Source organism: Globicephala melas, chromosome X (genome assembly GCF_963455315.2).
Source record: "Globicephala melas chromosome X, mGloMel1.2, whole genome shotgun sequence".
Taxonomy (NCBI): Eukaryota; Metazoa; Chordata; class Mammalia; order Artiodactyla; family Delphinidae; genus Globicephala; species Globicephala melas.
In genome coordinates, this window is record NC_083335.1 from 124351285 (window position 1) to 124371944 (window position 20660).

General features: G+C 48.2%; 1 protein-coding gene across 8 annotated transcripts in view; it reads left to right on the forward strand.

Annotated features, from left to right (window-relative positions):
- Window positions 1-20660, forward strand: part of TBL1X (transducin beta like 1 X-linked) — a 228954-nt gene that overhangs the window by 72813 nt on the left and 135481 nt on the right. For all 8 annotated transcript variants that reach the window (XM_060291953.2, XM_060291954.2, XM_060291951.2 and 5 more), the window contains one exon: window positions 14212-14286. The gene's annotated coding sequence lies outside the window, so the exon portion shown is untranslated. The remainder of the gene's footprint in view (window positions 1-14211; window positions 14287-20660) is intronic.

The following is a 20660-nucleotide window of genomic DNA, read 5'->3' on the forward strand; positions in this document are numbered from 1 at the left end:
TTGCTGAGTAGGAAATGAGGGCTTTTCATTGCCTGCTTTAAAGGTCCCGAGTTCCTTGAAGAAAGGAGCCGAGCGGATCTTCTGTGTCTCTGTAGGTAATGAGCATCTCATAAAGCTTGGTCTGAGCACATGGGAGAGTAAAGGAATTAACGAGTGATGCCCAACAGAGGAAGAAACGGTGGGCACTGACACCCCCCCCACCCGCCCCGAGGCCGCAGAGACTCGGGGCTCGGGCACAGAGGATGAGTCAGGACGGGCGAGTCCATTCCCAGAGCCCCGCCTGCTGCAAGACTCGCTTGGACTCTGAAGGGACGGGCTGAGGGGTGAAGCATCGGGAAGGAGAGCGCAGGTTTTCAGAACAGAATCCTCATCGGGGAATAGACGGCACGGCCATAGGACACGAAACCTGGCACTGCAGGGGCCACAGGGAGTTGGGGCCAGGTGCTGAGGAAGTGAGGCCCCGACAGGGGTGCGGTGAGGGAGCCCCTCGGAGAGGCATGACACTTAAGGAGGTGCTCACCCTCGGGGTCCCCACTCACCTCCCCCTCATGCCACCCGGAGTGACAGAAGTCCTCTCTGCAGCCAGCATTGGTGCTGCAGCTTCTCGAGCAGCTATAGAGACCACACGTGGATCGCACCGTACGTTCCCTGACGCCCAGATTATAATCCCTCTTAAACGGATTATAGTACGCAGGGAACTGGTATTCGGCAAGCAGAAGGCGTATTTGTTTCCTGTGGTTCCTGGAACAAATGACCACAAACGTAGTGGCTTCAGATGACTTACATTCTGGAGGTCACAAGTCCAGCACGGGTCTCGCTGGACTAAAATTGAGGTGTCTGCAGGGACACTTATTTTCTGGAGGCTCTGGGGGAAATGTTTGTCGTGTTTTGTTTTCTGTTGCCTTTCCCAGCTTCCAGAAGCCGCCTGTGTTCCTTGGCCCCTGGCCCCTTACTCCCTCTTCAAAGCCAGCCATGGCCGAGTCTCACATTGCATTGCTTGGACACTGGCTGTCCTGAAACCCTCTTCCCCACTAAAAGGACTCCCCTGATTACTTTGGGCCACCTGTATAATCCAGGATAACTTTTTTTTGTAGGGTTAGATTAGCGACCTGGATTCCATCTGCACAGTTAATTTCCCCCGCTCCGGGGAACCTGCCATATTCACAGGTTCTGGGGCTTAGTATGGGCACAACTGGGGTGCGGAGGGGTGACTCTGCTACCGTAGAGGGCATCGGTTACGGTAGTTTAACAGCTTATTCTTGACGTGGTGTTAGTCCCTGCCTCCTGCTTTTCTGGCTGTGTAGGAACCAGGGCTTCAGTCAGGAGCTGCAAGGTGTGGGTTGGGTGTTTTCCGGAGCAGTGCTGTCATCCATTACGTATTTCCGGAGCAGTGCTGTCAGCCATTATGTATTTCCGGAGCAGTGCTGTCAGCCATTACGTATTTCCGGAGCAGTGCTGTGAGCCATTACGTATTTCTGGAGCAGTGCTGTCAGCCATTACGTATTTCCGGAGCAGTGCTGTCATCCATTACGTGTTTTGAGTGATGCGTTAGGATCACACCTTTGGTTTGGGAAGATTTATGTGCGGCTTTGCAGGGGGAAAGACGAGGCAGGGGGAAGTTGTACGCACTCATCCCGAGGCTGATTGGGGAGTGGTAGTGGACGTGGAGAGAGGTGACGTTTAGGGATGCTCTGTGCATAAAACTTGGGGCCCGATTGATGGATTGTTGGGAAGGGGTCAGAAAAGGGCAAGGGATGAGTCCAAGGTGAGAGCAGCAAAGCTCTGGGCCTGGATGTGAAGGGTAACAATTGGTGAGTCATAGGACATAGTCAAGAGAGACTGGGAGAAGATGGACATTTACATTTGAAGTAGTGATCTTTGGGGACTGGACAGGAACCCAGGTTGAGACTGAAGCAGGCAGAGGAAATACTGCCTTGGAGGAAGAGAGCTTTGGCGTTCCCTGCGAAGAGGGCTACCGTGTTAGATGACCTTACAAGAGAACAGAGCTGCAGGAAAAAGAAATTCAAGGGTGGGGTGTTGGGGAAATGCCTACCTTTAGTGGATCGAGGATGAAGAAGAAGCAGAGAAATGATCTGAGAAAGAGATTGACTCATCCGACGCGTGTTTATTGAGTGGCTCCTAGTTGCCAGGCGTGGGTGAACTAAAAGCAGAGGCAGGTCCTGCCCTCGTGGAGCCTGCAGTCCAGCTGGATTGCTCTGGACCCATTCACTTGGATAACTGTGGCCGTTACGTGAGCCAGTGGAGGAGAGGGTTATGGAAACAGCAATGCCAGGTGTCCCCGAGGAGCGGGAAGGATGAGGCCTGGTCCTTACACTTGCTGGCTGTGTGGAAGGAGTGGATTATTTCAGGACAGCAGAGTAGAAAGCTTCCTCTTACAGTTCACATGGTTCCGACCGAGGGTTGTTTCCACCAGCTCCGCTGTGTTAGGAGCTCCAGGTTTAGTAACTTCCCTTTTCTTGATGCAGAAACCCATGTCTGGGACCTTCGCGTTCCTAGCTTGTTGTTCTGAAACCTAGGCCATCTTGGTTGTTGACTCGAGCGGCCGTATAATTTATTGTCCAAATTGGGGCACTTCTGAGAGGGAAAGGCAGCACTGTTAATAATTACCTTGGGACAACGGGGATCAACCAGGATCGTCTCCAGCAGAAAGACAGATGAATATGTTGCTGTCCCGAAATAAAGGTCATGGCTAGCTCGTGATGTTTTTCCTGAAGTTCTCAACTCGAATTTGTGGAAAAGTTTTAATGCCACATATTTTGTAATTATTTCTCAGGAAGCCTGGAGATTTGTTCACACACATACCAGGCATGGTTCACGTGTCCTGTGTGGTGCTATTCTGCAAATACCTTTAGACCCTATTGTGATTAACAGAAACATAAACAATTTCAAAGGCACCTTGGAATTTACTGCCATTATGTACTCTTGCTATTAGGTGTTTTCCCTTAAACATCAGGTAATAAATTGCAGCTTTGTTTTTTAATTTTTAAAAGATTTTTGGCTGTACTGGGTCTTGTTGCTGTGCACGGGCTTTCTCTAGTTGCGGCGGGCTTTCTCTAGTTGTGGCGAGCAGGGGCTACTCTTCGTTGCGGTGCGCGGGCTTCTCACTGCGGTGGCTTCTCTTGTTGCAGAGCACGGGCTCTAGGCGCGCGGGCTTCAGTGGTTGTGGCACGCGGGCTCAGTAGTTGCGGCTCACAGGCCCTAGAGCGCAGGCTCAGTAGTTGGCGCACGGGCTTAGTTGCTCTGCAGCAGGTGGGATCTTCCCGGACCAGGGCTCGAACCCGTGTCCCCTACATTGGCAGGCGGATTCTTAACCACTGCACCACCAGGGAAGCCCCAGCTTTCTTTTCTTTAGTGTAGGTGGTTCACAAAAGTTTTTGACACTTAAAAAATGGTTCTCCTTGTTTTATTGGGGCATCGCTTACAATACCAAGCAGTTGAACGCAGTGGTGAAAATCACAGTATGATCCAGCCCATACAGTCGGTTACTAGGCAACCATTAGAAACAATACTGTAGAAGTGGTATATTTATTGGCACCGAAATGTGTTTACAATATACTGTAATGTGTTTCTGTGACCCCAGGAGACCCGCCACCCAGTTGGGACTTGGAACACTTCTAAGACGTAGCTTTGGAGTAAGCTGGGCTGTGCGGAGACCTACATGCTGCTACCATACTGTTATCCACTTGTAAATTCGATTTACTGAGCTGTGCTTTGGTGCTGTGTGGTTATCTAACACCGAGGGTTATTGTAAAAGTGACCCAATGAAAATCTGGTGGACAGCATTTACTGAGGGTAGAGTAGTACCGAGTCCACAGTTTCCTCTCTGGGACCCGTGGGAGAAATTTTACATGTGCAGCAAACTCTAGAGGCTGTGTTTTTGGTATCTGTGTCTCCTTCATTTTTTGGATACTGTGAGTCAGGCATCTAATTATATTTGTTTCTTTGAAACGATGTCTAGGAAACTCAGAGTCTGATTTATAGAGTTCCCTTCCAACTGATGTAACGTTGTGTCTGACGGCAAACTTTGGGTCCTGTCCTCACCTTTCTCAGCTTGGTCTCATTTTTTCGTGCCATTATTTTCTGTTTGCCCTAATTGACCCAGTTCATTATGTTATTTTTGCTATGTTGTGCGTGTGTGTGTGTTTGGGACCCACCTCCAATCTTCTTTTTCTTTTCTTTTCCCAGGTGGGAAATGATGAGGTATTTTAGTGACTGAGAGAGTGCGGTGTCTTCTTGGAAGTTGTTGGCTTACAGTGGCCTTTGAATTCTGATGCGCCAGCAGCATCTTACTTTAATGCGGCTGCTTCCTGCTGAAGTCCATCGGGGCAAAGTGTATGTCTAAATTTAGTGTGATGAGGACAGTGTCAGAAGCAGCTGCTGAGCAGACCCCAGTTAAACTGTTGAGGCCTTTCAGGCATGAAAATTAAAGTTCTTTAGAAACCAGTCTATGAAAGAAAGACTCGTAACAATGAACAAAAGTCCTGAATCATTTAATTTTACTGGGGGAGAAAAGCCATTAAAAAATAAATTCCTGGGCTTAAAGGTACATTGAATGGAGCGGAAAAGAAATTCTTTTTCTATCTCCACCAGAGTGGTAGAGCACTTTCCGCTAAACTCCATTGAAAACTGGGCCTCAGAGCCTTGATTATGCTTCATAACTTTAGCTGAAAAGCAGGAAATGAAATCAAGGTTATTGAAGTAAAAGTTCTTCTGGGTCTCCCGCTAAACGAGTGTAAAGAATTAGTGCAGGAAGAATAGCTACTTCGCGATTTTATGAGAAGGAAAGATTTGGAGTGACTCTTCTGGATCATTCCAGGGCCTGGCTATTCCCCGGTAATAACAGCCAGTGGTAATGGCCTCTGATTAAGAGCTCTGATGGGCCAGGAGCCGTGCTGTGTGTTTTACAATCAGGGTCTCTCTTCCTCCCGACAGTCGTGTAACGTAGGCGCCCTTTGCCCGGTTTTTACAGGGAGAGCGAAGTACGAGGCTCACAGGTTCTTGTCTGGGGCCACACGTATACTTGGTGACGAGGCTGTAAGCTCATTCCGGAATGTGTGGACCACGGTGGTGAAAGGAGTTTTATCCAATACTTAGTGGTGTTCTGTCTGTGCCAGGGAGGGTTCTCTGTCCTTTCTGTGCGTGTGCATGGTGGGGGCCACCCCTAACGTTGTTGTGAGGGTTCAGTCAGTTACCTGGAGCTGGAGGCGTGGGGAAGCCTGGCCCGAGGATGCATACAGCCGGCCAGGGGTGGGTTGTCCCAGCCCTTCTGGTCGCAGTTCCCCAGCTCGTAGTTGCCAGGCCAAGTGCATCCTGGGTAGAATAACAGGACATGTCCGTATCCCAGCCAGAAGAGCTGCTAAGGCCGAGCTGCATCTCAGTTCTCACTTTCACTATGGGACCCCAGGGGTGTGCCTGGAAGAAATGCCCCTGGCAGCAAGGCGTGGATCCAGTGGGGAGCCTGCAGACAGGGTGAGAAGGACAGGTGACTTGTAGATGCTATCGGTGATACGGTTCTCAGGGTTGAACGCCTGCGTTCTCTCAAAGGCGCAAGGCTGGAGAATGTGAAACCAGTTAGGAGAGCTTGTTAACAGCCGGGGCAGAAGATTGGGGGTCGGGGGTGAGGCACGGCAGGGCCAGACAGAGTCTGTGGGGTGCGTGAGGCAGCTGTAGACAGACTGGAGACGTGTTTGTGAGCTGCACTGCCTGAGCTGGCTGGTGATGGAGAAACCCTCCGTTTCAGCCCCAGGTGTGGCCACCTGAAACGTCTCCAGATGTCACCAGACATCTCTTGGAGACCGCAGTCTTCCCCAGCTGGGAGCCACTGGTCTAAAGACTTGGGGGCAGGACTGACCCTCAGTGCAAACTGAAACAGAATTCCTAGTGACCCAACACCTCCCAGTCGTTAATTTGACAAATAAAAAAAATTTTTTCCCCACTTTTGGAAAAGGCTGGGGTTTAAGTCACTTTGAGGGCATCTTGTTTCCAAAGGGGGAAGGATCAGAGAGTTGCATAGTTTTGGTCTCTGCCTTATGAGGCTTCTTGAGCGTCTTTCAGTATGGTGAAGCTCTAGTGTATTTGTGTGAGAGTGTTGGGTGTTTTGGTTTTAGTTTTAAATTTTTATTTTTACCTAGGACATCTTTCTGATCTCCTAAATAGGGAGGTTGACACTTGAAGGAGCACTTTGGTTTGTGAATAGCAAGATGTGTTTGTGTGCCTGTTTGTGTGTGTGTGTGCGTGTGTTTTAATACTCTGTTCTTGCGTTAGCTGAGCATTGCCATTGGTGTCCTAGATTTTGAGGTATTTAGGTAAGCACAGAGTTGAATTTAATTGTTTTCCCAAAGGGATTTGCTTGCTGTGTTGTTAAATGAAATTGAGGACGGTACACTTGCCCTTTCCAGGTGAGGGTTGGGGGAGTAGGATGTGTTTGCACATCATAGAAACTGAAACCTGAACACCAGGACCATATGGCGTTCAGAAACTTCTGTGATAATTTCAGTGAATAAATAACGTGCTTGACAATTACATTTAAAAGTACGCTTAGTACTCATTGCAGAATGTGGAGAGAGTGCTTTGGGAGTTGAGGACGAGATTCACTGGCATTCTTTCCTACCCCATGGTACCCTCATTGTGTCATCTATAGACCAGAAATTGATGTGTCACCTGAAGATTACATTGATAGTTTGGTGTTATATCTGCGGGGAGAGATTCAGATTGCTGTTGGTTCACAACTTGCTGAATAAGAAAGATCATGCTTTCCTAATACTTTATTTATTTTTTAATAAATTTATTTATTTATTTATTTTTGGCTGCGTTGGGTCTTTGTTGCTGCACGCGGGCTTCTCATTGCGGTGGCTTCTCTCGCTGCGGACAGAGCACGGGCTCTAGAGCGCAGGCTTAAGTAGTTGTGGCTCGCGGGCTCTAGAGAGCAGCCTCGGTAGCTGTGGCGCAGGGGCTTAGTTGCTCCGTGGCATGGGCATCTTCCTGGACCAGGGCTCGAACCCGTGTCCCCTGTGTTGGCAGGCGGATTCTTTACCGCTGCGCCACCAGGGAAGTCCCTATCCTAATACTTCAATGTATCATCTTTAAACGTTGTGATTCTTTTTCTCTCACTAAATAAAATTTCATGCCACTGAATAAAATTTAACGCTTACAAACAAATATTGTGCGACTGATACCTTATTAAAGTTTTTGTGTTTTTTTTCCGTTGATGCTAGCTCTGGATGGATTATATAAGTGTAAGCCCAATTGGGTCATGTTACGTTACCTCTCTCATACCAGATTTTCATGTGACAGGTCCTGTCTTGGTCTTCGTATATGGGATTTATTTGGCATATCGTGGTGTGAGTTGGGAAAGTGCTTTTCATTCGTCACGTGTGACATGTGTATGGTTGAGTCTGCTGTCGTGGGGTGATGGGCAAATGACACACATGTCTGTATATATGTGCTCATATACGTCAACGCATGCTCACAATCCTGATTTTGCCAATTCTACAAGCGTTAAGTACTTGTTGTTAGTGTCATAACGCTTTAAAGAAGAAATCAAGTTTATATGTGTCTTGGTGAGTGTCGCTTTTTCTCCTCATTTGAATAACTCACACTTTGACACTGAACTTGTAAGACCTGCCATGTCATTTTGCAGGAATGAATGGATATTAAATGACTTACCTGAAGAGTATATGAAGAAAATATGTTTCCCCATTGATTCTTAAATTAAAAATGAATGATGTTTCCTGAATATTTATTTCCCTATACCTACAGTGCTACGTTTGTTTTTCTTCAAAGTTTAAAAACGAAGAGTGACTTTCTTTGGTTGTGATCGTGCTGTTTGCTTTGAAGGCACAGCTGTGGCATGCAGGCTGTGTTCTGTACTCAGCCATGATAAAGTGGTTCTCAGGGAGTCTGATGAAACAAGAGGCTAGTTGGCTTTGTGGCAGGTGCACAGGACTTGTGCAGTTTGGTTTTGTGCTGTTTTCTGTCTCGGTTGTTGCTAATAGATAGGTGACAGTTTACGATATTTGTGACATTTGTTGAATGAGTAAGCAAATGGATGAATGCACAGAGAAGGCCTTGCGTGCTGTTCTAGTTTCTATCCCCTGGAGCATCCGCTGTGCAGAAGCAGTGTTTCTTGCCGAAGCATACGTGGAGAGCCGTGATCTACACCCAGGCGTGATGGGGTGAGGGCTCCCCGACTGCCGTCGTGAGGTGGCATTCAGAGGAGTTGCCATTAGCAGCCTGCCAGTTGTCTTGTGTTTTGTTATTTTTTATGTCTCACTGCTATTTACTGCTGTGATGTTGTGAGTACGGTACAAATTTCTGTTTTGTGAGGGACCTTCCTATCTCACCTCAGATGAAAGAGGGCCCTCGGTTGCCCTGTTTACACACTGGGTGTAATAAAATCCAGTCTTGGGTGCGGAGGGCTGCTCCTGCTTGTGTGATAGCGTTCTGAAAGTTGCTCACGTTCTTAACGAGGAAGGAGGCCCTAAGGAGTTAAATCACAGAACCTTCTATTGGAAATAGTAACGGCGGGGATTTGGAAATTGCCCTCAGGTTTTTCTTCTGAACTCGTGTCTAACGTCATCTCGGGGTGGGTGCTGTCGGCACTGATGTTCCATCGCTGTCTTTTCTTCCTCTGTGTCGTAGTCTTTGATCTGTGCTGTCACGTATGGTAGCCACTGGCCACGTGTGGCTCTTCAAATTAAATGAATTAAAATTAAATTCAGTGTAAAAGTCAGGCCCTCAGTCGTACTGGCCACATTTCAACTGCTCAGTAGTCACACGTGGCTAAATGAAGACCTTTCTAGACAATGAAGGTACAGTGCGGAAAGCTTTATCAGATGGGAGATGGTTAGCTAGATTTTTGCCTAACAGGTATTCCAGGAAAGAGAGGGAGGGGAAAATACCTCAAGTCTGAAGAAGAGAACTTTCAAACCAAGTGACTAGAACAGTGAATAAAAATTCAGCCCATCAAAAAAATTACTACATGAAGGCTCATCATCGTGTCATTTTAGAAAATCAGGGATAAAGGCAGTATCTAAGCACTTTCTGGATTTAAAAAAAAGTCATAGGAAGGATTTTGAATCAGAATGACATCATATTTCTTAAGTTAGAAAACAGACTGAGCTTAGAATTCTATGAAAATTTATTTTCACTCAATTTTGAAGTCATTCCCTCCCTGGTTGTTAATTAAGAGTAGCATAAAGTGGTTTTCCATGTTCAGGCTATCAGTATAATTTAGCCCTCATACATCACTTCTCAGGAAGCTACTAGAGAATGGGTCCCATCAGAACGAGAGAGTAATCCAAGAAAGGGGAAGATTTGGGGTCCCGGAAACAGAAGGAGGCGGAAGGAATTCTCAGGATGCTGGTGTGATCTCGGGGCATCTGCTCTGAGCCGACCCACCTCTGACAAGTACAGACTGGAGCAGAGACCAGAGGAAGGTCTGGTGTGTATACATTTGGGGAGAGGGGGGTGGGGGTGAGGGCAGGATAGACATGGAACTGACAGATTATCCGAGTTAAAAATTGAAAGGTTGTGGAGGGTGTTGGAGGAATTATCAAAGAAAATAAAAACAGAGGCAACTAATAATCCCAGGAAAATGTAAGAGTTGCATAAGAAAGGAATCATAATCACACTGTAGTGCTTGCTCAGCGGTGCCGATTCCATTGTCAAAATAATACGTGTGCCGTCTAGATTTAACCCCCCAAATGTTATACTGTTGGGGAAACGTGGGAGGGTAAGTCCAGGATTGGTGATCGGAATTTAAAAAACCAAAATTCCTCTTCCATGTGTGAGAAAATCAAGTTAAGTGGTATCTGATGTTGATAGGATACATTATAAGCAGCTTACTTAGAAACATGGGAGTCCGTACTAGGCAGCACTGCCAACAACAGAAGCAGTTCTAAGGTTTGAAAGTGGTTGCTCTGTGAAGTAGCATTGAGGGTAGCTGGTGCTGGAAAGCTTGCAGTGAAAAAGGAGGAGTGTTTCGCCTCCTCTGTGTACGTGTATCACTTTGAAAAGAATAAAAATGGTTTGGAAAATGAAAGTATACAGTATATATACCTTGGGCAGAATTATAGAAATTTTAGTACGGTTCAGGTTCGGGGTTCTCAACCTTGGTGATACTGACATTTGATCCAAATCATTCTTTGCGGAGGGGGCACTACGCTGCGTGCTGTGGGATGTTTCGCAGCCTCCCTGGCCTCACCAGATGCCAGTAGCATTCTTCCCCGGAGTCCTGGCAACTAAAAATGTTTCCACACGTTGCCCGGTGTCCCGGGGTTGGGGCAGGGGGGCGAAATCAGCGCCATTTGAGAAGCACCGATTTAAAGGATTTAAAATCTGGTTTGGAATGAATCATCTCAGTACGTGAAAACACTGGTCAGCACAGTATGGGTCATGCAGGACACAGCAGCTTCATCACGAAGAACTTGAACCCCATACGGAGCAAATGAAGTGCTTTGGAATTCTCTGGTACGGTGAACCGCTGCAGCCCACCCGTGCCTTTGGGACCAGAATGTGTCTTAGCCCCTGGCTCTTGGCCCAGTTAATTCAGGGCTCAGTGAAAAAAAGAAAAGGAGTCAGGAGGAAACTGCGGCTCCTCTGTCATGCACCGTGGCTTCGGAAAACATACTTTAGATTTTTCACATTATTTTCAGGATGATACAACTGAATTTCTCCAGAGTGGAAATGTTCATCATTATGGCAACTTTGGGGGAAAACGCGCGCTTTGGATACATTTCTCTGCTCAGTTGGCTGCAGGACGAGATACATTCCTCCTATCTCCCCCCCCTCCCCTCTTCCCTCCCCCACCAGTTCTTTTGCAAGTTCTTGGTTCAGTTCCTTGCAAGGTGTTTTCCCTTAGAATTTACAAAGGAAGTCAACAGGAAAATGGTTCCTCAGGTTTTTTTTTTTTTTTTGATGTGGATGAAACCTCATAAATAATTTAATACCCTCATTTCACAGCTGAGGAATCTCTGGTTCAGAGAGTTTCTTATAATTAATTAGGAGCAAAATGAGGCCTGTAACTCTGCTCTTTTTTTTTTTTTAAACGTTTTCAGTTAAACAAATAAAATGCACATTCACGGTAATGCTGTGGAAGGAAGGCAGAACAGGGCAGTGAAATGGATCCGGCCTCTGGCATGTTTTGTCAGCACTTCCATACAGTTCAGGGTTCTGAGCGTGATCTGCCAGGAGCGTGTGCCCTTCCTTGTCAGCTTAGATAAAATGAAACAAAAGAAAAGAAGCCAGAAGCTCATGAGGGGCTCCTTAATTCCAATTCCTGATGGTCCAGACGGAGCCCCTGCGGGGGGGGTAGGGGGTCTAGGATGATGCAGAAGCAAGTCAGAAAGGGAGGGCTCTGGTCCTCCAGTCTCCCCGCTTTTGTTGGGGGCAGTCCTGGAGCCAGGATGCACAACCACTGCAGCTGTCCTTACACTGGTGGCCCAAAGAGTGACGTTGGTCCATAGTGCTCGGGCGGCTCCTTCCTCCCTCTGCTGGATTGAGGCAGCCGCATTCTCTCCACGGACCGGCCCTCCGGTACTCTTGTTTGCTGTCAGCATCCTCATTCCTAACTACCACGATAGCAAGAGCATCCCCCGGCCGGTATTTTGGGAAACCTCCGTACCTTCCTCTTGCTCCCGTTCGTTGCCTCCAGTACCACTCAGGCAGTAGCCCCTTTCTCTTCTACGTTGCCTGACTTCTTGTGCCAACAAGTGCCACCTCCTCCGTGAAGCCTCTCTAGATTTCTTCCATGTGGAGAAGACGGCGTGCCTGAGTCCTGGTCATCCTGTCAGCCGCAGTCGTCCTTGTACGCCATCTCAGTAGCAGTTATTTGCTAGTCTTTGCCTGATTTTTGAGAGACGGCTGTCACTAGAAGCCAAGGACACCACACTATTTTGGATTTCCTCCTACTTTGCTGTACTCTCCTCTGTCTCATTGGCCTGGTCCTTCTTAGGGTTCAGTGGTCAGTATATATAATATATATATAATCGACTATATTATATATATAGTCGATTATATCACATATATAATCGACTATGTATATTACCTATATGGTCGACTATATATATAACATATATAGTCAATTATATATATTATATAGTCGATTATATATATATAATCTATTCTTTTTCAGATTCTTTTCCATTATAGGTTATTACAAGATATTGAATATAGTTCCCTGTGCTCTACAGTAGGTCCTTGTTCTTTATTTCATATATGGTAGTGTGTGTCTGTTAATCCCAAACTCCTAATTTATCCCTCCCCCCTTCTCCCTTGGGTAACTGTAAGTTTATTTTCTATGTCTGCGAGTCTGTCTCTGTTTTGTAAGTAAGTTCATTTATATCATTTATTTATTTTTTATTTATTTGTTTTTATTTACTTATTTTTGCTGTGCTGCACGGCTTGTGGGATCTTAGTTCCCTGACCAGGGATTGAACCCAGGCCCTCGGCAGTGAAAGCTCTGAGTCCTAACCACTGGACTGCCAGGGAATTCCCTGTATCCGTTTTTTAGATGCCACATGTAAGTGATAGCGTATGATACGTGTCTTCCTCAGTCTGACTTACTTCACTCAGCATGGTCATCTTGAGACCAGTGGTTCTCACAGGGGCGAGAATGCCCTCCAGGGGACACGGGCAGTGTGGGTCAGTTTTGGTTGTCACCTCTTGGGAGGATGGGGGACTCCTATCGGTGTCTAGTGGGAAGAGCCTGGGCTGCTGTCCAGGATCCTGCAGCGTAGAAGATGGCCCCACCGCAGACACAGCGGTCTCATCTAAGCGCCAGCAGTGCCGAGGATGAGAAGTCCTGCATCCGATGCTCCCATCCAGGCCCACGGCTTCAGAGGTCGTGGTTACTGCCGGACTTAACTCTGTGACTGTGACCTCTCCCACTTGCTGAGACCTGTGTGTTTAACCACCTAGTTAACAGCCTGCTTGGAGAGCCGATGGGCAGTTTCAAAGTTCACACCTTAAAAGACTCTTGATTTCTCTTCCGCTCAGCCTTCGTGCCTCCTGGGCAATGGCCCCACCTTCCAGGTTTTGCTCAAGCTCTGAACCTAGAAGCTGTCCTTGCTTCTTCCGTCCCCTCCCCAGCACACCTCCGCCTTACCGGTGCGTCCTCCGGGTCACAACTCCAGACACCTCAGACGCTGTGCGTCCCTCTCCATCTTGTCTCTCATCCTCCCCGCCTGCTTTGTGAGCCACTGTGTTCCTCTGCTGAGCAAGAGATTCTCTGGGTTTTGTTCTAAGAACGATGGGAGCCCCTGAAGGGTTGTTAAGTAGAAAGATGGTCATATTTTCTTTTCTCGTTCAGTCTGGCGCTGGGTGAAGGGAGGTCAAGAAGAAAGGATCAGACTCCTTTCCAAGGGCTGCAGAGTCCTCTGTGATCCAGGACCTGCGATCACTCACTTCTGCTGCCCAGTGCACTGGCCTTCCTCCCTGGCTCCCAGTCGCCAAGGTCGATCTCGCCACGGGACATTTGCACTTGCTGGCCACTGTCGCTCCCATTCAAGGGCTCCCTCCTCATAGAGCTCCATCCCAGGCCCCAGTGTAAACTCAGCTCCTTGTCTGCTGGTCACTTGTCTCCCACGACCAGTTTGAGCGTCATCACTTCTCTCCTGTTAAACGGTCTCGTTGTGAGTTTTCTGACGAGTTTACTGTCACTGATCTCCCCTCACTGAGATTCCCCCTATCCCCCCTTTTCATTGTCCAGCCGGGTAAGTGTCACATGACGGCAGACCTCAGGTGTCCCGGAAACCGGGGCAGCCCTGAGCAGCGCTTCCGCTTTCCACAGGACCGGGCGTGTCGTTCTCAGTAAGCACGTGCTGAGTTGCGTTGAATCTAGAAATACCTGTGTTGTCACTTAGCGTGTTTTAGGATGCTAGAGAAAACTGAGAGATGGGGTAGATGTTTCAGTTACTGGAATTCCCTGCTGATGTGATCACAGTCGGTTCTCAGATAGTGAGATGTTTGAACAGATTTGTGTGTGTGGACAGTCACATCATGTGCTTTACATAGAGACGTAAGCCTGCAGTTCACCTACGGTGGTTGTCTACCATCTGACGCTGTTATTATTTCAGCTTCCTCAGACCTCCTCTTTCAGAAGTCTGCCTGCTTCGGGAACGGTCGAGAATGTATTCGAGATGTCTTCGTTGATATGTTTTGCCTGACTTTGGGTATTTTTTTCATTGACAGGTAACTGAAGACAGAAAACAGGCCTAAAAAATAAACCCTCGAAGGAAGAAGGGATTTGCCTACGTTTGGCTCTGAGTAAGTGGAATTGTAACATGGATTCTTTCTTATTCCGTAATGAATATCCTGTCAACCGCTCCACGTTTTCTGGGCTTAAAAATTAACTATTACTGTATGGCTGTGCGTACCGGAAACAGGGATTTCCCAGGATTTCTTGTAAGAGGAGATTTGGTGACCACAACATGCTTTCTGTCTGCGTCGGCACTTCGCAGCAAGCTCCTATTTTATTTAGCTCCTGGAAGTCAGAGATTTTAGGAGAGAGAAAGGGATATGGTTGTTAAAGTGCGTGTGCTTTCGAGGGAGGCGTCGTCGCGGCTGTGTTTTCCCATGTGCATTTCAGGTACGTATTTTTCCAAAGATGGCTGATTTACAATAAACAGAGTTTTTTGACTCTCTTTCGCCTTTCACAGGCTCCCTTTGTCTTGCATGTGCCTCTCAGAATGTGTTTGGAAAATGACAGGCATCCACTGCTTGTGGACCAACCAGAATTTTCCATAGAAACCTCGTTTGGCACCACTGTGAGGCAATGTGGCCTGTGCTGTAGGCCCCTGGGGAGGCGTTTTCCTGCTGTCTGAGCCCCACGTGGACTGTTGTGAGGGGTACAGAGAACCCAGACTCACCGAGAGCAGGGCCGTCTGGGTTCTGGGGTTGCCATCTTGGCTGCTGTATTTCACCCAGTTTACAGCGAGGCCCGATTCTCACCCACATCAAGAGCAGCCTTTTCAGACCACCTTTTATGAAAGTCTCCTGTTTCTGGGATGACCATCCTTTGAATCTGTTGCTTCTGGAGCACTGTGGAGTATACCAGGCTGTGTGAGATGTGTCTTGTGTTTTGGGGTAAGGGATTACAGGTGCTGGAAAGCCGTGGTGGGCATGGGGTGTGCCATGGGTGGTGCCGACATCTCCTGCTCTGGGAACTCCGAGGAAGGGTCTGTTAGCCTGTGCTAGAGCAGCTGAGGAAGGCTGGACCTGTGTCTTCAAAGGGACACTCGGATTGGGTTCGGTGCTGCGTGGGATTTCAGTACATACTGAGGAAATGTGTTCTAGACGGGGACTCTGGGCACAGGTGAGGACTCAGGAATAAGAAAGCTTTTTCTTTTTTTAGGGAAAAGTGGATAAGCCAGCCTGGTGGAATGCAGGGGACTGGGGGGAGGGGCAGAAAAGGTATAAGGAGGAGGCAAGGACTCTGAACTTGACCCTGTCTGCACAGTGCCTAAAGGACACTGATTCGGATTCTCTTAGCGTTAGAGCTGCCATGTTTGTGCGCCAAAGGTGACCTTTAGAACCAGCCCCCACGGGTGAAGAAGGATGAGTGTATCGTGGCAAAATACTTCCATAGCACCTCACTGTGTGCCAGACGTTGCCATAGTTCGGTTAACAACTTTATTGAGTCATAATTCGCACAGCTGACGATTCACCCATCTGGAGTGCACATACAATTCAGTGGTTTTCAGGGTATTCACAGAGTTGTGCAACCGTCACAGTTGATTTTAAAACATTTCATCCCTCCCCAAAGAATCTCATACACGTTAGGAGTCACTCCCCATTCCCACCTCCCCCAGCCCCTGATCACCACCGGTCTACGGTCAGTGTCTGGGGATCTGCTCATTCTGGACGTTTCACGTAAATGCAGTAAGTCACGTAACGTGTGCTTGGTGACTGGTTTCTTTTTTACGTAGCATAATGTTTTCAGGTTTCTTTGTAGCATTCCTTTTGTTTGCCGAGTCACATTCCATTGTATGAATACACCACATTTTGTTTATCTGTTCATCGATCACACACCGTTATTTTTGAAGGCTTCTATTTTGAAGTAATGTTAGACTCAAAAAGAGGCTGCAGAAATAGTACAGTGAAGTCTAGGGCACCCTCCTCCGCCTTCCCCGGCTGATAACATCTTACGTGAAGGTACTGCTTACCAAGAGCAGGAAATTGGACATCGGCACTGTTGACACAAATGCAGACCTTATCTGGATTTTAGCAGTTCTTATGTGTGTGCATGCGTGTGTGTGTGCATGTGGACAGTGTATGGAATATGATCACGTGTAGGTTCGAGCAACCCCCATTGTAATCTGATGCAGAACTCTTCCATCAGCACGGGGAAGGCTCCGTATGCCCCGTCTGTATGGTCACCCTCTCCAGCTCCTGGCGGCAACTGGCTTCTCCGTCTCTGTCATTTCATCCTTTCAAGAATGTTCCAGAAATGGACTCATGCAACGTGTGGCCTTTTGAGACTGCCTTTAGCGACTTAGCCTCCAGCACTTCAGATCCATCCCGGATGTTGTGTATTACTGCCAGCGCCTGCCTCGTATTCCACAGTCTGGATACACCAGCGTGTGTTTATCCACTCATGCATTGAAGGGCGTTTGGGATCTCCCTAGTCTGAGGCTGCGACACACAGAGCTGCCGTGAACACCCAGGCACAGGTTTCGGTGTGCGCCAGATGCTGGTTTCCGGCCCCGTTTATTCCTCACGCCGTCCGGCGAGGTCGGTGCCCCTGTCGCCTCTGTTGTCCAGAGAAGGAAGCTACGGCACAGAGCAGCCCTGGGTCTCCCCGGGTCACGTGGGCAGTGCTGGAGCTGCCGAGCTCAGAAGAGGCAGCGATGGCATTGGGCTTCGCCACCCTCAGGACGCTGCTCAGGAGAGAGTCCTGGCCCGGCTGACGCGGAGGGCAAGCCACCCCGCGTCCCCCACCAAAGAGAAGAGCGCCAGCGTCAGGGCTGGGATCTGAGCCGCCGCTGGGGATGGATTCCTTTTGTGGACAGAAAGAGACCCACCTCGGAGGGAGCTAAGCCCGCTGTCCCGCTGAGCTGCTTCCCCCTTTGGAGGCCTCTGTGTGCGGTCGGCGTGGAGGGTCAGGCACCTGGGAACCTGGGGAAGCCCTGCAGGCGTTGTCAGCTCTCGGGGTGATGGGAGGCAAAGCCACCGTCCACGGGGCATGCACCCACGTTCGTGCTGCCGAGAGCCACCTGGCTGCGCGCCCAGAGCCGCTGCCCGTGTGCGTCTGCGGGAGCTGCCTTCAGAGGGGCTGCTCGCTGCCACCTGAATCGGTCATCCAGGCAGCGAGAGGCTGAGTAGTGTCCTCTGTTCTGCCCTTTGTCACTGTCGTTGTAGTGCAAGGACAGAGGGAGGAGAGGAGGAGAGCCCTCCTGCTTCCGCCACCCGCGCCTCTGGCCCTTCTGGGAAGCTGCTTCGATCCTGTGAGCCTCGTCTTCTTTTCTGTACAACGAGGAGGTTAATCCCTGCTTCGTAGTGTTTCGGTACAACGTGTGCAACATTGTCTTGAGCACGTGGAGTCCGTGCACATTCCTGTTCTTCCTCCTGCCCTTTCCCCACTTCCCCTGCCGTATTCACAGTCTGGAAGTGATGGAGAACCCCGGTGTACACAGTGTTTGCTCTGGAGCTGCGTTCTGTGTGTGCGTGTGTGTGTGCGTGTGCATGCATGTGTGTGTGCGTGTGTGCACGTGTGCGCACATGCGTGTTGCTTATTCTAAGCACCTGCCTTCTGCTTTCTCATTTTTCTCTGCTGTTCTTTTTTTTTTTTTCTTTTTTTTGGTAGGGGGTTCCTAGTAACTGGAATGGGTGGCCAGTTCTCACCAATTCCTTTCTATTCATAAAATCCAAGAAGGGCTCAAATGAGCCCAGTAGCTGTCATTAAAAGGAGCCCTGACTCTGAGAGAAGTGGTTCCCTGGAGCCCAGAGAGTTTCCTGTTAGAAGTAATTAGAACTGGACACAGTAACAAGGACAAAACAGTGTCTTTTGTGGATCTCATCTGGGTGGACTGTTGTGTTAAACACCAAACCGGTTGCAGGGGTTTCCATACTAAGTTGGTGCAGGTGGCAGCCCGGGGAGGGGTGGGGTTTGTTCAGCAGGCCTGGGGTGCCATGGGCTAGAGTGGGGTGTTGCTCATTCGTCTTACCGAAAGCCACAAAGCGTCCCGGGTGCCCTCGGAACCATAGCCCGTTGATTTAAAGACGTGCATTCCATGTGGTAGAACGATTGCATTTTCTGTGGTCTCCAGCTGATGAAAAGTGCCTGATGAGGTGCTGTTTGATAGCGTGATTCAGCCCTTCCTTCCTCCCTTCCGATCCTCGGTTCAGATTTATTCAGCGTACTTTTCTTTCAAACAACGTTTGTCTTCTTGAATGCCCAGAACACACAGGTAGAGCCCCACAGACACTGCCTCCCTCCAGGTTATCAGGAAAACTGCTTTCCCCGGAGAAGCTACTCTTTTCCTCTCGAACCCACACAGGCTGGGCGAGGGCTGTCGCGAGCAGCCATGTCCTAGCTGAGGGATTGAAAGTCTGGTGAGCTTCTGCACGATGGAATCTGATGCAAAGAGACATTACGTTCTGATTAATTAAATTCAAGAATAAGCTCTTGAAATTGGCTGTCGGTTCTGGTTGTAAACTGGCCCGAAAACGATGAGACGTTTCTGACATCTGTTGCTACTTCTGGCTCTTGTACCAAATCAAAGTATGTTGTTTTTCTTAGTGTTTCCTTTTGGTTTTCCTTGTAAACATGGGTGGTTCCCAGAGATCTCTTTCTTGGTGTAGGACAGTGGCTCTCAAGTGCGGGCCGGTTTTTACCCCCAGGGGACACTTGGCAAAGTCTAGAGACATATTTGATGGTCACATTTGATTGACTTGATTGGGGGTGTGTGTGATACTGGTGTCAAGGGATGCTGCCAAACATCCCACAATGGACAGGACAGTCTCCCGCACCCCGTCACACACCACAGGAGTATCTGGCCCCAGATGTCAGTAGTATGAGCTTGGCTGCTTTGGGAGTTGGCCCCAAACTTGGCACGTGTTGAATATCGCCCTCTGTCTTCTTTCACAGTAGTTTGGTGGCTGTCGGCATTTACTCTGAAGCACCGTGGTCAGGAGCTTTTGATCCTCCTACGATGTCACGAATACGCAGTATGACTATACTTTTAGAAAAGAACATGCTTGGATTTCTGCTCCTAAATTCTGTTTTCCTTTGCAGGAAGAAATACATTTTTGACAATGTGATGGTATGTGTCAATTCATAGGCGTCAGTTCACTTCAACTTCATTTAATTTATAGTCTGTTAGAAAGTTTGCATAATTTTTTTATGGTCAGTAATAATTCTAGATCTTATTACTTAGAGTAATTGCGGGGAAGTTCCTGGTGGTCCAGTGGTTAGGACACGGCGCTTTCACTGCCCAGGACCCAGGTTCGATCCCCGGTTGAGGAACAAAGATCCCACAAGGCATGCTGCACGGCCATCAGAAAAAACAATTGTGGGATCCTCCAAGTTCCTACTTATTGATTGAGTGATTGATTGGCTGTACCCCGAGGCATGCGGGATCTTAGTTCCCCGACCAGGGATCCAACCTGCGCTCCCTGCACTGGAAGCTTGGAGTCTTAACCTCTGGACCACCAGGGAAGTCCCCAAGTTCCTACTTTTATAAGATTCCTCTGTGCACAATTAGCAAATTTTTAAGGGAACCCCCGACATGAAAATAGTCCTCCACAAGACTGTAACTGAAAGTTCATGCCTTTACTTAATAGCTATTTAAGTCACATTGACAAGGGATTATTTTTTATAGTGATAATGCGCGTAACATATAACTTGCCATCCTAACCATTTTTTCCCCAGTAGGTGACAGTTTTGTTTCCCATCTTAACCATTTTTAAATGTACAATTCGGTGTCGTCAAGTATGTCCCCGTTGCTGTGCAGCCACCCGCGCGCAGAGCTTTTTTCACCTTCCCAAACTAACACTCTGCACTCACTAAACAACTCTCTAGTCCCCTCTCCCAGCCCGTGGCACCCACTGTTCTTCTTTATGTCTCTGAATTTGACTGCTCTAAGGACCTCATACAAGTGGAATCATATAAGATTCGTCCTTTCGTACCTGGTTAATTTCACCCAGTGAAGTGTCTTCACAGTTCAGCGATGGCGTAGCATGTGTCAGAACCGTTTCCCTTTTTGTGTCTGAATAATGTTCCACTGTGTGTGTGCACCATAGTTTGTTTATCCCTTCCCCCATCGATGGATAGTTGAATGGTTTACAAAGAACTATTTTAAAGTCGGGTCCCTTTATGTCTGACTTGTGACCACTGTTTAGACATAGAAAGTGTTCCAGGCGGTGTGTGGGGAAATGATGAGGTACGCACACGGAACAGTCCAGAATCTTCCTTGTACTCTTCCTCAAGTGCCCTTAACACATTTCTCTGCTGATGTAGGAACTGCCTTCTGAGATGAGCTTATATGTTCATCCCACCTGCCTCGTTCCCTTCCACAGGAGAGAGCAATAGAAGTATTTTGATGGGTAGCAGAAGTGTTCAGAATGGTACCCTGTGCCAGCCCACGTCCCACCGTGCTCTCTTTTTTTTTTTTTTTTGTGGTACACGGGCCTCTCACTGT